Consider the following 14,566-nt stretch of genomic DNA (forward strand, 5'->3'; position numbering starts at 1 on the left):
TTTAACCATTACAGGCATTGCGAGAGTTGTGAATGTATAGATACATCACCTACATACGTATTTAAACTAGTTAAGGGTAGTATTTGAATGAACCATGTGCAGTAGCATCGAACACAGGGCTTTGGCCAATACTGGAACGTGGTTTCTACATTTTTAACCATTACAGGCATTGCGAGAGTTGTGAATGTATAGATACATCACCTACATACGTATTTAAACTAGTTAAGGGTAGTATTTGAATGAACCATGTGCAGTAGCATCGAACACAGGGCTTTGGCCAATACTGGAACGTGGTTTCTACATTACAGGCATTGCCAAAGTTGTGAATGCATAGATACACTACATATCTACGCATTTTTAACCATTACAGGCATTGCGTAAGTTGTAAATGTATAGATACATCACCTACATACGTATTTAAACTATTTAACCATAGTTAAGGGTAGTATTTGAATGATCCATGTGCAGTAGCATCGAACACAGGGTTTTGACCAGTACTGGAACGTGGTTTCTACATTACAGGCATTGCGAGAGTTGTGAATGCATAGATACATCACCTACATACGTATTTAAACTAGTTAAGGGTAGTATTTGAATGAACCATGTGCAGTAGCATCGAACACAGGGCTTTGGCCAATACTGGAACGTGGTTTCTACATTACAGGCATTGCCAAAGTTGTGAATGCATAGATACACTACATATCTACGCATTTTTAACCATTACAGGCATTGCGTAAGTTGTAAATGTATAGATACATCACCTACATACGTATTTAAACTAGTTAAGGGTAGTATTTGAATGAACCATGTGCAGTAGCATCGAACACAGGGCTTTGGCCAATACTGGAACGTGGTTTCTACATTACAGGCATTGCCAAAGTTGTGAATGCATAGATACACTACATATCTACGCATTTTTAACCATTACAGGCATTGCGTAAGTTGTAAATGTATAGATACATCACCTACATACGTATTTAAACTATTTAACCATAGTTAAGGGTAGTATTTGAATGAACCATGTGCAGTAGCATCGAACACAGGGCTTTGACCAATACTGGAACGTGGTTTCTACATTACAGGCATTGCAAGAGTTGTGAATGTATAGATACATCACCTACATACGTATTTAAACTAGTTAAGGGTAGTATTTGAATGAACCATGTGCAGTAGCATCGAACACAGGGCTTTGGCCAATACTGGAACGTGGTTTCTACATTACAGGCATTGGCAAAGTTGTGAATGCATAGATACACTACATATCTACGCATTTTTAACCATTACAGGCATTGCGTAAGTTGTAAATGTATAGATACATCACCTACATACGTATTTAAACTATTTAACCATAGTTAAGGGTAGTATTTGAATGAACCATGTGCAGTAGCATCGAACACAGGGCTTTGACCAATACTGGAACGTGGTTTCTACATTACAGGCATTGCGAGAGTTGTGAATGTATAGATACATCACCTACATACGTATTTAAACTAGTTAAGGGTAGTATTTGAATGAACCATGTGCAGTAGCATCGAACACAGGGCTTTGGCCAATACTGGAACGTGGTTTCTACATTACAGGCATTGCCAAAGTTGTGAATGCATAGATACACTACATATCTACGCATTTTTAACCATTACAGGCATTGCGTAAGTTGTAAATGTATAGATACATCACCTACATACGTATTTAAACTATTTAACCATAGTTAAGGATAGTATTTGAATGAACCATGTGCAGTAGCATCGAACACAGGGCTTTGACCAATACTGGAACGTGGTTTCTACATTACAGGCATTGCGAGAGTTGTGAATGTATAGATACATCACCTACATACGTATTTAAACTAGTTAAGGGTAGTATTTGAATGAACCATGTGCAGTAGCATCGAACACAGGGCTTTGGCCAATACTGGAACGTGGTTTCTACATTACAGGCATTGCCAAAGTTGTGAATGCATAGATACACTACATATCTACGCATTTTTAACCATTACAGGCATTGCGTAAGTTGTAAATGTATAGATACATCACCTACATACGTATTTAAACTATTTAACCATAGTTAAGGGTAGTATTTGAATGAACCATGTGCAGTAGCATCGAACACAGGGCTTTAACCAATACTGGAAAGTGGTTTCTAAATTTTTAACCATTACAGGCATTGAGAGAGTTGTGAATGTATAGATACATCACCTACATACGTATTTAAACTAGTTAAGGGTAGTATTTGAATGAACCATGTGCAGTAGCATCGAACACAGGGCTTTGGCCAATACTGGAACGTGGTTTCTACATTACAGGCATTGCCAAAGTTGTGAATGCATAGATACACTACATATCTACGCATTTTTAACCATTACAGGCATTGCGAGAGTTGTGAATGTATAGATACATCACCTACATACGTATTTAAACTAGTTAAGGGTAGTATTTGAATGAACCATGTGCAGTAGCATCGAACACAGGGCTTTGGCCAATACTGGAACGTGGTTTCTACATTACAGGCATTGCCAAAGTTGTGAATGCATAGATACACTACATATATACGCATTTTTAACCATTACAGGCATTGCGAGAGTTGTGAATGTATAGATACATCACCTACATACGTATTTAAACTAGTTAAGGGTAGTATTTGAATGAACCATGTGCAGTAGCATCGAACACAGGGCTTTGACCAATACTGGAACGTGGTTTCTACATTTTTAACCATTACAGGCATTGCGAGAGTTGTGAATGTATAGATACATCACCTACATACGTATTTAAACTAGTTAAGGGTAGTATTTGAATGAACCATGTGCAGTAGCATCGAACACAGGGCTTTGGCCAATACTGGAACGTGGTTTCTACATTACAGGCATTGCCAAAGTTGTGAATGCATAGATACACTACATATCTACGCATTTTTAACCATTACAGGCATTGCGTAAGTTGTAAATGTATAGATACATCACCTACATACGTATTTAAACTATTTAACCATAGTTAAGGGTAGTATTTGAATGATCCATGTGCAGTAGCATCGAACACAGGGTTTTGACCAGTACTGGAACGTGGTTTCTACATTACAGGCATTGCGAGAGTTGTGAATGCATAGATACATCACCTACATACGTATTTAAACTAGTTAAGGGTAGTATTTGAATGAACCATGTGCAGTAGCATCGAACACAGGGCTTTGGCCAATACTGGAACGTGGTTTCTACATTACAGGCATTGCCAAAGTTGTGAATGCATAGATACACTACATATCTACGCATTTTTAACCATTACAGGCATTGCGTAAGTTGTAAATGTATAGATACATCACCTACATACGTATTTAAACTATTTAACCATAGTTAAGGGTAGTATTTGAATGAACCATGTGCAGTAGCATCGAACACAGGGCTTTGACCAATACTGGAACGTGGTTTCTACATTACAGGCATTGCAAGAGTTGTGAATGTATAGATACATCACCTACATACGTATTTAAACTAGTTAAGGGTAGTATTTGAATGAACCATGTGCAGTAGCATCGAACACAGGGCTTTGGCCAATACTGGAACGTGGTTTCTACATTACAGGCATTGCCAAAGTTGTGAATGCATAGATACACTACATATCTACGCATTTTTAACCATTACAGGCATTGCGAGAGTTGTGAATGTATAGATACATCACCTACATACGTATTTAAACTAGTTAAGGGTAGTATTTGAATGAACCATGTGCAGTAGCATCGAACACAGGGCTTTGGCCAATACTGGAACGTGGTTTCTACATTACAGGCATTGCCAAAGTTGTGAATGCATAGATACACTACATATCTACGCATTTTTAACCATTACAGGCATTGCGTAAGTTGTAAATGTATAGATACATCACCTACATACGTATTTAAACTATTTAACCATAGTTAAGGGTAGTATTTGAATGAACCATGTGCAGTAGCATCGAACACAGGGCTTTGACCAATACTGGAACGTGGTTTCTACATTACAGGCATTGCAAGAGTTGTGAATGTATAGATACATCACCTACATACGTATTTAAACTAGTTAAGGGTAGTATTTGAATGAACCATGTGCAGTAGCATCGAACACAGGGCTTTGGCCAATACTGGAACGTGGTTTCTACATTACAGGCATTGCCAAAGTTGTGAATGCATAGATACACTACATATCTACGCATTTTTAACCATTACAGGCATTGCGTAAGTTGTAAATGTATAGATACATCACCTACATACGTATTTAAACTATTTAACCATAGTTAAGGGTAGTATTTGAATGAACCATGTGCAGTAGCATCGAACACAGGGCTTTGACCAATACTGGAACGTGGTTTCTACATTACAGGCATTGCGAGAGTTGTGAATGTATAGATACATCACCTACATACGTATTTAAACTAGTTAAGGGTAGTATTTGAATGAACCATGTGCAGTAGCATCGAACACAGGGCTTTGGCCAATACTGGAACGTGGTTTCTACATTACAGGCATTGCCAAAGTTGTGAATGCATAGATACACTACATATCTACGCATTTTTAACCATTACAGGCATTGCGAGAGTTGTGAATGTATAGATACATCACCTATATACGTATTTAAACTAGTTAAGGGTAGTATTTGAATGAACCATGTGCAGTAGCATCGAACACAGGGCTTTGGCCAATACTGGAACGTGGTTTCTACATTACAGGCATTGCCAAAGTTGTGAATGCATAGATACACTACATATATACGCATTTTTAACCATTACAGGCATTGCCAAAGTTGTAAATGTATAGATACATCACCTACATACGTATTTAAACTATTTAACCATAGTTAAGGGTAGTATTTGAATGAACCATGTGCAGTAGCATCGAACACAGGGCTTTGACCAATACTGGAACGTGGTTTCTACATTTTTAACCATTACAGGCATTGCGAGAGTTGTGAATGTATAGATACATCACCTACATACGTATTTAAACTAGTTAAGGGTAGTATTTGAATGAACCATGTGCAGTAGCATCGAACACAGGGCTTTGGCCAATACTGGAACGTGGTTTCTACATTACAGGCATTGCCAAAGTTGTGAAAGCATAGATACACTACATATATACGCATTTTTAACCATTACAGGCATTGCGTAAGTTGTAAATGTATAGATACATCACCTACATACGTATTTAAACTATTTAACCATAGTTAAGGGTAGTATTTGAATGAACCATGTGCAGTAGCATCGAACACAGGGCTTTGACCAATACTGGAACGTGGTTTCTACATTACAGGCATTGCGAGAGTTGTGAATGTATAGATACATCACCTACATACGTATTTAAACTAGTTAAGGGTAGTATTTGAATGAACCATGTGCAGTAGCATCGAACACAGGGCTTTGGCCAATACTGGAACGTGGTTTCTACATTACAGGCATTGCCAAAGTTCTGAAAGCATAGATACACTACATATCTACGCATTTTTAACCATTACAGGCATTGCGTAAGTTGTAAATGTATAGATACATCACCTACATACGTATTTAAACTATTTAACCATAGTTAAGGGTAGTATTTGAATGAACCATGTGCAGTAGCATCGAACACAGGGCTTTGACCAATACTGGAACGTGGTTTCTACATTACAGGCATTGCGAGAGTTGTGAATGTATAGATACATCACCTACATACGTATTTAAACTAGTTAAGGGTAGTATTTGAATGAACCATGTGCAGTAGCATCGAACACAGGGCTTTGGCCAATACTGGAACGTGGTTTCTACATTACAGGCATTGCCAAAGTTGTGAATGCATAGATACACTACATATCTACGCATTTTTAACCATTACAGGCATTGCGAGAGTTGTGAATGTATAGATACATCACCTATATACGTATTTAAACTAGTTAAGGGTAGTATTTGAATGAACCATGTGCAGTAGCATCGAACACAGGGCTTTGGCCAATACTGGAACGTGGTTTCTACATTACAGGCATTGCCAAAGTTGTGAATGCATAGATACACTACATATATACGCATTTTTAACCATTACAGGCATTGCCAAAGTTGTAAATGTATAGATACATCACCTACATACGTATTTAAACTATTTAACCATAGTTAAGGGTAGTATTTGAATGAACCATGTGCAGTAGCATCGAACACAGGGCTTTGACCAATACTGGAACGTGGTTTCTACATTACAGGCATTGCGAGAGTTGTGAATGTATAGATACATCACCTACATACGTATTTAAACTAGTTAAGGGTAGTATTTGAATGAACCATGTGCAGTAGCATCGAACACAGGGCTTTGGCCAATACTGGAACGTGGTTTCTACATTACAGGCATTGCCAAAGTTGTGAAAGCATAGATACACTACATATATACGCATTTTTAACCATTACAGGCATTGCGTAAGTTGTAAATGTATAGATACATCACCTACATACGTATTTAAACTATTTAACCATAGTTAAGGGTAGTATTTGAATGAACCATGTGCAGTAGCATCGAACACAGGGCTTTGACCAATACTGGAACGTGGTTTCTACATTACAGGCATTGCGAGAGTTGTGAATGTATAGATACATCACCTACATACGTATTTAAACTAGTTAAGGGTAGTATTTGAATGAACCATGTGCAGTAGCATCGAACACAGGGCTTTGGCCAATACTGGAACGTGGTTTCTACATTACAGGCATTGCCAAAGTTCTGAAAGCATAGATACACTACATATATACGCATTTTTAACCATTACAGGCATTGCGTAAGTTGTAAATGTATAGATACATCACCTACATACGTATTTAAACTATTTAACCATAGTTAAGGGTAGTATTTGAATGAACCATGTGCAGTAGCATCGAACACAGGGCTTTGACCAATACTGGAACGTGGTTTCTACATTACAGGCATTGCGAGAGTTGTGAATGTATAGATACATCACCTACATACGTATTTAAACTAGTTAAGGGTAGTATTTGAATGAACCATGTGCAGTAGCATCGAACACAGGGCTTTGGCCAATACTGGAACGTGGTTTCTACATTACAGGCATTGCCAAAGTTGTGAATGCATAGATACACTACATATCTACGCATTTTTAACCATTACAGGCATTGCGTAAGTTGTAAATGTATAGATACATCACCTACATACGTATTTAAACTATTTAACCATAGTTAAGGGTAGTATTTGAATGAACCATGTGCAGTAGCATCGAACACAGGGCTTTGACCAATACTGGAACGTGGTTTCTACATTACAGGCATTGCGAGAGTTGTGAATGTATAGATACATCACCTACATACGTATTTAAACTAGTTAAGGGTAGTATTTGAATGAACCATGTGCAGTAGCATCGAACACAGGGCTTTGGCCAATACTGGAACGTGGTTTCTACATTACAGGCATTGCCAAAGTTGTGAATGCATAGATACACTACATATCTACGCATTTTTAACCATTACAGGCATTGCGTAAGTTGTAAATGTATAGATACATCACCTACATACGTATTTAAACTATTTAACCATAGTTAAGGATAGTATTTGAATGAACCATGTGCAGTAGCATCGAACACAGGGCTTTGACCAATACTGGAACGTGGTTTCTACATTACAGGCATTGCGAGAGTTGTGAATGTATAGATACATCACCTACATACGTATTTAAACTAGTTAAGGGTAGTATTTGAATGAACCATGTGCAGTAGCATCGAACACAGGGCTTTGGCCAATACTGGAACGTGGTTTCTACATTACAGGCATTGCCAAAGTTGTGAATGCAAAGATACACTACATATCTACGCATTTTTAACCATTACAGGCATTGCGTAAGTTGTAAATGTATAGATACATCACCTACATACGTATTTAAACTATTCAACCATAGTTAAGGATAGTATTTGAATGAACCATGTGCAGTAGCATCGAACACAGGGCTTTGACCAATACTGGAACGTGGTTTCTACATTACAGGCATTGCGAGAGTTGTGAATGTGTAGATACATCACCTACATACGTATTTAAACTAGTTAAGGGTAGTATTTGAATGAACCATGTGCAGTAGCATCGAACACAGGGCTTTGGCCAATACTGGAACGTGGTTTCTACATTACAGGCATTGCCAAAGTTGTGAATGCATAGATACACTACATATGTACGCATTTTTAACCATTACAGGCATTGCGTAAGTTGTAAATGTATAGATACATCACCTACATACGTATTTAAACTATTTAATCATAGTTAAGGGTAGTATTTGAATGAAGCATGTGCAGTAGCATCGAACACAGGGTTTTGACCAATACTGGAACGTGGTTTCTACATTACAGGCATTGCGAGAGTTGTGAATGTATAGATACATCACCTACATACGTATTTAAACTAGTTAAGGGTAGTATTTGAATGAAGCATGTGCAGTAGCATCGAACACAGGGCTTTGGCCAATACTGGAACGTGGTTTCTACATTACAGGCATTGCCAAAGTTGTGAATGCATAGATACACTACATGTCTACGCATTTTTAACCATTACAGGCATTGCGTAAGTTGTAAATGTATAGATACATCACCTACATACGTATTTAAACTATTTAACCATAGTTAAGGATAGTATTTGAATGAACCATGTGCAGTAGCATCGAACACAGGGCTTTGACCAATACTGGAACGTGGTTTCTACATTACAGGCATTGCGAGAGTTGTGAATGTATAGATACATCACCTACATACGTATTTAAACTAGTTAAGGGTAGTATTTGAATGAACCATGTGCAGTAGCATCGAACACAGGGCTTTGGCCAATACTGGAACGTGGTTTCTACATTACAGGCATTGCCAAAGTTGTGAAAGCATAGATACACTACATATGTACGCATTTTTAACCATTACAGGCATTGCGTAAGTTGTAAATGTATAGATACATCACCTACATACGTATTTAAACTATTTAACCATAGTTAAGGGTAGTATTTGAATGAACCATGTGCAGTAGCATCGAACACAGGGTTTTGACCAGTACTGGAACGTGGTTTCTACATTACAGGCATTGCGAGAGTTGTGAATGTATAGATACATCACCTACATACGTATTTAAACTAGTTAAGGGTAGTATTTGAATGAAGCATGTGCAGTAGCATCGAACACAGGGCTTTGGCCAATACTGGAACGTGGTTTCTACATTACAGGCATTGCCAAAGTTGTGAATGCATAGATACACTACATATTTGCGCATTTTTAACCATTACAGGCATTGCGTAAGTTGTAAATGTATAGATACATCACCTACATACGTATTTAAACTAGTTAAGGGTAGTATTTGAATGAACCATGTGCAGTAGCATCGAACACAGGGCTTTGGCCAATACTGGAACGTGGTTTCTACATTACAGGCATTGCCAAAGTTGTGAATGCATAGATACACTACATATCTACGCATTTTTAACCATTACAGGCATTGCGTAAGTTGTAAATGTATAGATACATCACCTACATACGTATTTAAACTATTTAACCATAGTTCAGGGTAGTATTTGAATGAACCATGTGCAGTAGCATCGAACACATGGCTTTGACCAATACTGGAACGTGGTTTCTACATTTTTAACCATTACAGGCATTGCGAGAGTTGTGAATGTATAGATACATCACCTACATACGTATTTAAACTAGTTAAGGGTAGTATTTGAATGAGCCATGTGCAGTAGCATCGAACACAGGGCTTTGGCCAATACTGGAACGTGGTTTCTACATTACAGGCATTGCCAAAGTTGTGAATGCATAGATACACTACATATCTACGCATTTTTAACCATTACAGCCATTGCGTAAGTTGTAAATGTATAGATACATCACCTACATACGTATTTAAACTATTTAACCATAGTTAAGGGTAGTATTTGAATGAACCATGTGCAGTAGCATCGAACACAGGGCTTTGACCAATACTGGAACGTGGTTTCTACATTACAGGCATTGCGAGAGTTGTGAATGTATAGATACATCACCTACATACGTATTTAAACTAGTTAAGGGTAGTATTTGAATGAACCATGTGCAGTAGCATCGAACACAGGGCTTTGGCCAATACTGGAACGTGGTTTCTACATTACAGGCATTGCCAAAGTTGTGAATGCATAGATACACTACATATCTACGCATTTTTAACCATTACAGGCATTGCGTAAGTTGTAAATGTATAGATACATCACCTACATACGTATTTAAACTATTTAACCATAGTTAAGGGTAGTATTTGAATGAACCATGTGCAGTAGCATCGAACACAGGGCTTTGACCAATACTGGAACGTGGTTTCTACATTACAGGCATTGCGAGAGTTGTGAATGTATAGATACATCACCTACATACGTATTTAAACTAGTTAAGGGTAGTATTTGAATGAAGCATGTGCAGTAGCATCGAACACAGGGCTTTGGCCAATACTGGAACGTGGTTTCTACATTACAGGCATTGCCAAAGTTGTGAATGCATAGATACACTACATATCTACGCATTTTTAACCATTACAGGCATTGCGTAAGTTGTAAATGTATAGATACATCACCTACATACGTATTTAAACTATTTAACCATAGTTAAGGATAGTATTTGAATGAACCATGTGCAGTAGCATCGAACACAGGGCTTTGACCAATACTGGAACGTGGTTTCTACATTACAGGCATTGCGAGAGTTGTGAATGTATAGATACATCACCTACATACGTATTTAAACTAGTTAAGGGTAGTATTTGAATGAACCATGTGCAGTAGCATCGAACACAGGGCTTTGGCCAATACTGGAACGTGGTTTCTACATTACAGGCATTGCCAAAGTTGTGAATGCAAAGATACACTACATATCTACGCATTTTTAACCATTACAGGCATTGCGTAAGTTGTAAATGTATAGATACATCACCTACATACGTATTTAAACTATTCAACCATAGTTAAGGATAGTATTTGAATGAACCATGTGCAGTAGCATCGAACACAGGGCTTTGACCAATACTGGAACGTGGTTTCTACATTACAGGCATTGCGAGAGTTGTGAATGTGTAGATACATCACCTACATACGTATTTAAACTAGTTAAGGGTAGTATTTGAATGAACCATGTGCAGTAGCATCGAACACAGGGCTTTGGCCAATACTGGAACGTGGTTTCTACATTACAGGCATTGCCAAAGTTGTGAATGCATAGATACACTACATATGTACGCATTTTTAACCATTACAGGCATTGCGTAAGTTGTAAATGTATAGATACATCACCTACATACGTATTTAAACTATTTAATCATAGTTAAGGGTAGTATTTGAATGAAGCATGTGCAGTAGCATCGAACACAGGGTTTTGACCAATACTGGAACGTGGTTTCTACATTACAGGCATTGCGAGAGTTGTGAATGTATAGATACATCACCTACATACGTATTTAAACTAGTTAAGGGTAGTATTTGAATGAAGCATGTGCAGTAGCATCGAACACAGGGCTTTGGCCAATACTGGAACGTGGTTTCTACATTACAGGCATTGCCAAAGTTGTGAATGCATAGATACACTACATGTCTACGCATTTTTAACCATTACAGGCATTGCGTAAGTTGTAAATGTATAGATACATCACCTACATACGTATTTAAACTATTTAACCATAGTTAAGGATAGTATTTGAATGAACCATGTGCAGTAGCATCGAACACAGGGCTTTGACCAATACTGGAACGTGGTTTCTACATTACAGGCATTGCGAGAGTTGTGAATGTATAGATACATCACCTACATACGTATTTAAACTAGTTAAGGGTAGTATTTGAATGAACCATGTGCAGTAGCATCGAACACAGGGCTTTGGCCAATACTGGAACGTGGTTTCTACATTACAGGCATTGCCAAAGTTGTGAAAGCATAGATACACTACATATGTACGCATTTTTAACCATTACAGGCATTGCGTAAGTTGTAAATGTATAGATACATCACCTACATACGTATTTAAACTATTTAACCATAGTTAAGGGTAGTATTTGAATGAACCATGTGCAGTAGCATCGAACACAGGGTTTTGACCAGTACTGGAACGTGGTTTCTACATTACAGGCATTGCGAGAGTTGTGAATGTATAGATACATCACCTACATACGTATTTAAACTAGTTAAGGGTAGTATTTGAATGAAGCATGTGCAGTAGCATCGAACACAGGGCTTTGGCCAATACTGGAACGTGGTTTCTACATTACAGGCATTGCCAAAGTTGTGAATGCATAGATACACTACATATTTGCGCATTTTTAACCATTACAGGCATTGCGTAAGTTGTAAATGTATAGATACATCACCTACATACGTATTTAAACTAGTTAAGGGTAGTATTTGAATGAACCATGTGCAGTAGCATCGAACACAGGGCTTTGGCCAATACTGGAACGTGGTTTCTACATTACAGGCATTGCCAAAGTTGTGAATGCATAGATACACTACATATCTACGCATTTTTAACCATTACAGGCATTGCGTAAGTTGTAAATGTATAGATACATCACCTACATACGTATTTAAACTATTTAACCATAGTTCAGGGTAGTATTTGAATGAACCATGTGCAGTAGCATCGAACACATGGCTTTGACCAATACTGGAACGTGGTTTCTACATTTTTAACCATTACAGGCATTGCGAGAGTTGTGAATGTATAGATACATCACCTACATACGTATTTAAACTAGTTAAGGGTAGTATTTGAATGAGCCATGTGCAGTAGCATCGAACACAGGGCTTTGGCCAATACTGGAACGTGGTTTCTACATTACAGGCATTGCCAAAGTTGTGAATGCATAGATACACTACATATCTACGCATTTTTAACCATTACAGCCATTGCGTAAGTTGTAAATGTATAGATACATCACCTACATACGTATTTAAACTATTTAACCATAGTTAAGGGTAGTATTTGAATGAACCATGTGCAGTAGCATCGAACACAGGGCTTTGACCAATACTGGAACATGGTTTCTACATTACAGGCATTGCGAGAGTTGTGAATGTATAGATACATCACCTACATACGTATTTAAACTAGTTAAGGGTAGTATTTGAATGAACCATGTGCAGTAGCATCGAACACAGGGCTTTGGCCAATACTGGAACGTGGTTTCTACATTACAGGCATTGCCAAAGTTGTGAATGCATAGATACACTACATATCTACGCATTTGTAACCATTACAGGCATTGCGTAAGTTGTAAATGTATAGATACATCACCTACATACGTATTTAAACTATTTAACCATAGTTAAGGGTAGTATTTGAATGAACCATGTGCAGTAGCATCGAACACAGGGCTTTGACCAATACTGGAACGTGGTTTCTACATTTTTAACCATTACAGGCATTGCGAGAGTTGTGAATGTATAGATACATCACCTACATACGTATTTAAACTAGTTAAGGGTAGTATTTGAATGAACCATGTGCAGTAGCATCGAACACAGGGCTTTGGCCAATACTGGAACGTGGTTTCTACATTACAGGCCTTGCCAAAGTTGTGAATGCATAGATACACTACATATCTACGCATTTTTAACCATTACAGGCATTGCGTAAGTTGTAAATGTATAGATACATCACCTACATACGTATTTAAACTATTTAACCATAGTTCAGGGTAGTATTTGAATGAACCATGTGCAGTAGCATCGAACACAGGGCTTTGACCAATACTGGAACGTGGTTTCTACATTACAGGCATTGCGAGAGTTGTGAATGTATAGATACATCACCTACATACGTATTTAAACTAGTTAAGGGTAGTATTTGAATGAACCATGTGCAGTAGCATCGAACACAGGGCTTTGGCCAATACTGGAACGTGGTTTCTACATTACAGGCATTGCCAAAGTTGTGAATGCATAGATACACTACATATCTACGCATTTTTAACCATTACAGGCATTGCGTAAGTTGCAAATGTATAGATACATCACCTACATACGTATTTAAACTATTTAACCATAGTTAAGGGTAGTATTTGAATGAACCATGTGCAGTAGCATCGAACACAGGGCTTTGACCAGTACTGGAACGTGGTTTCTACATTACAGGCATTGCGAGAGTTGTGAATGTATAGATACATCACCTACATACGTATTTAAACTAGTTAAGGGTAGTATTTGAATGAACCATGTGCAGTAGCATCGAACACAGGGCTTTGGCCAATACTGGAACGTGGTTTCTACATTACAGGCATTGCCAAAGTTGTGAATGCATAGATACACTACATATCTACGCATTTTTAACCATTACAGGCATTGCGTAAGTTGTAAATGTATAGATACATCACCTACATACGTATTTAAACTATTTAACCATAGTTCAGGGTAGTATTTGAATGAACCATGTGCAGTAGCATCGAACACAGGGCTTTGACCAATACTGGAACGTGGTTTCTACATTACAGGCATTTCGAGAGTTGTGAATGTATAGATACATCACCTACATACGTATTTAAACTAGTTAAGGGTAGTATTTGAATGAACCATGTGCAGTAGCATCGAACACAGGGC

Source organism: Haliotis asinina, chromosome 13 (genome assembly GCF_037392515.1).
Source record: "Haliotis asinina isolate JCU_RB_2024 chromosome 13, JCU_Hal_asi_v2, whole genome shotgun sequence".
NCBI classification, from domain to species: domain Eukaryota; kingdom Metazoa; phylum Mollusca; class Gastropoda; order Lepetellida; family Haliotidae; genus Haliotis; species Haliotis asinina.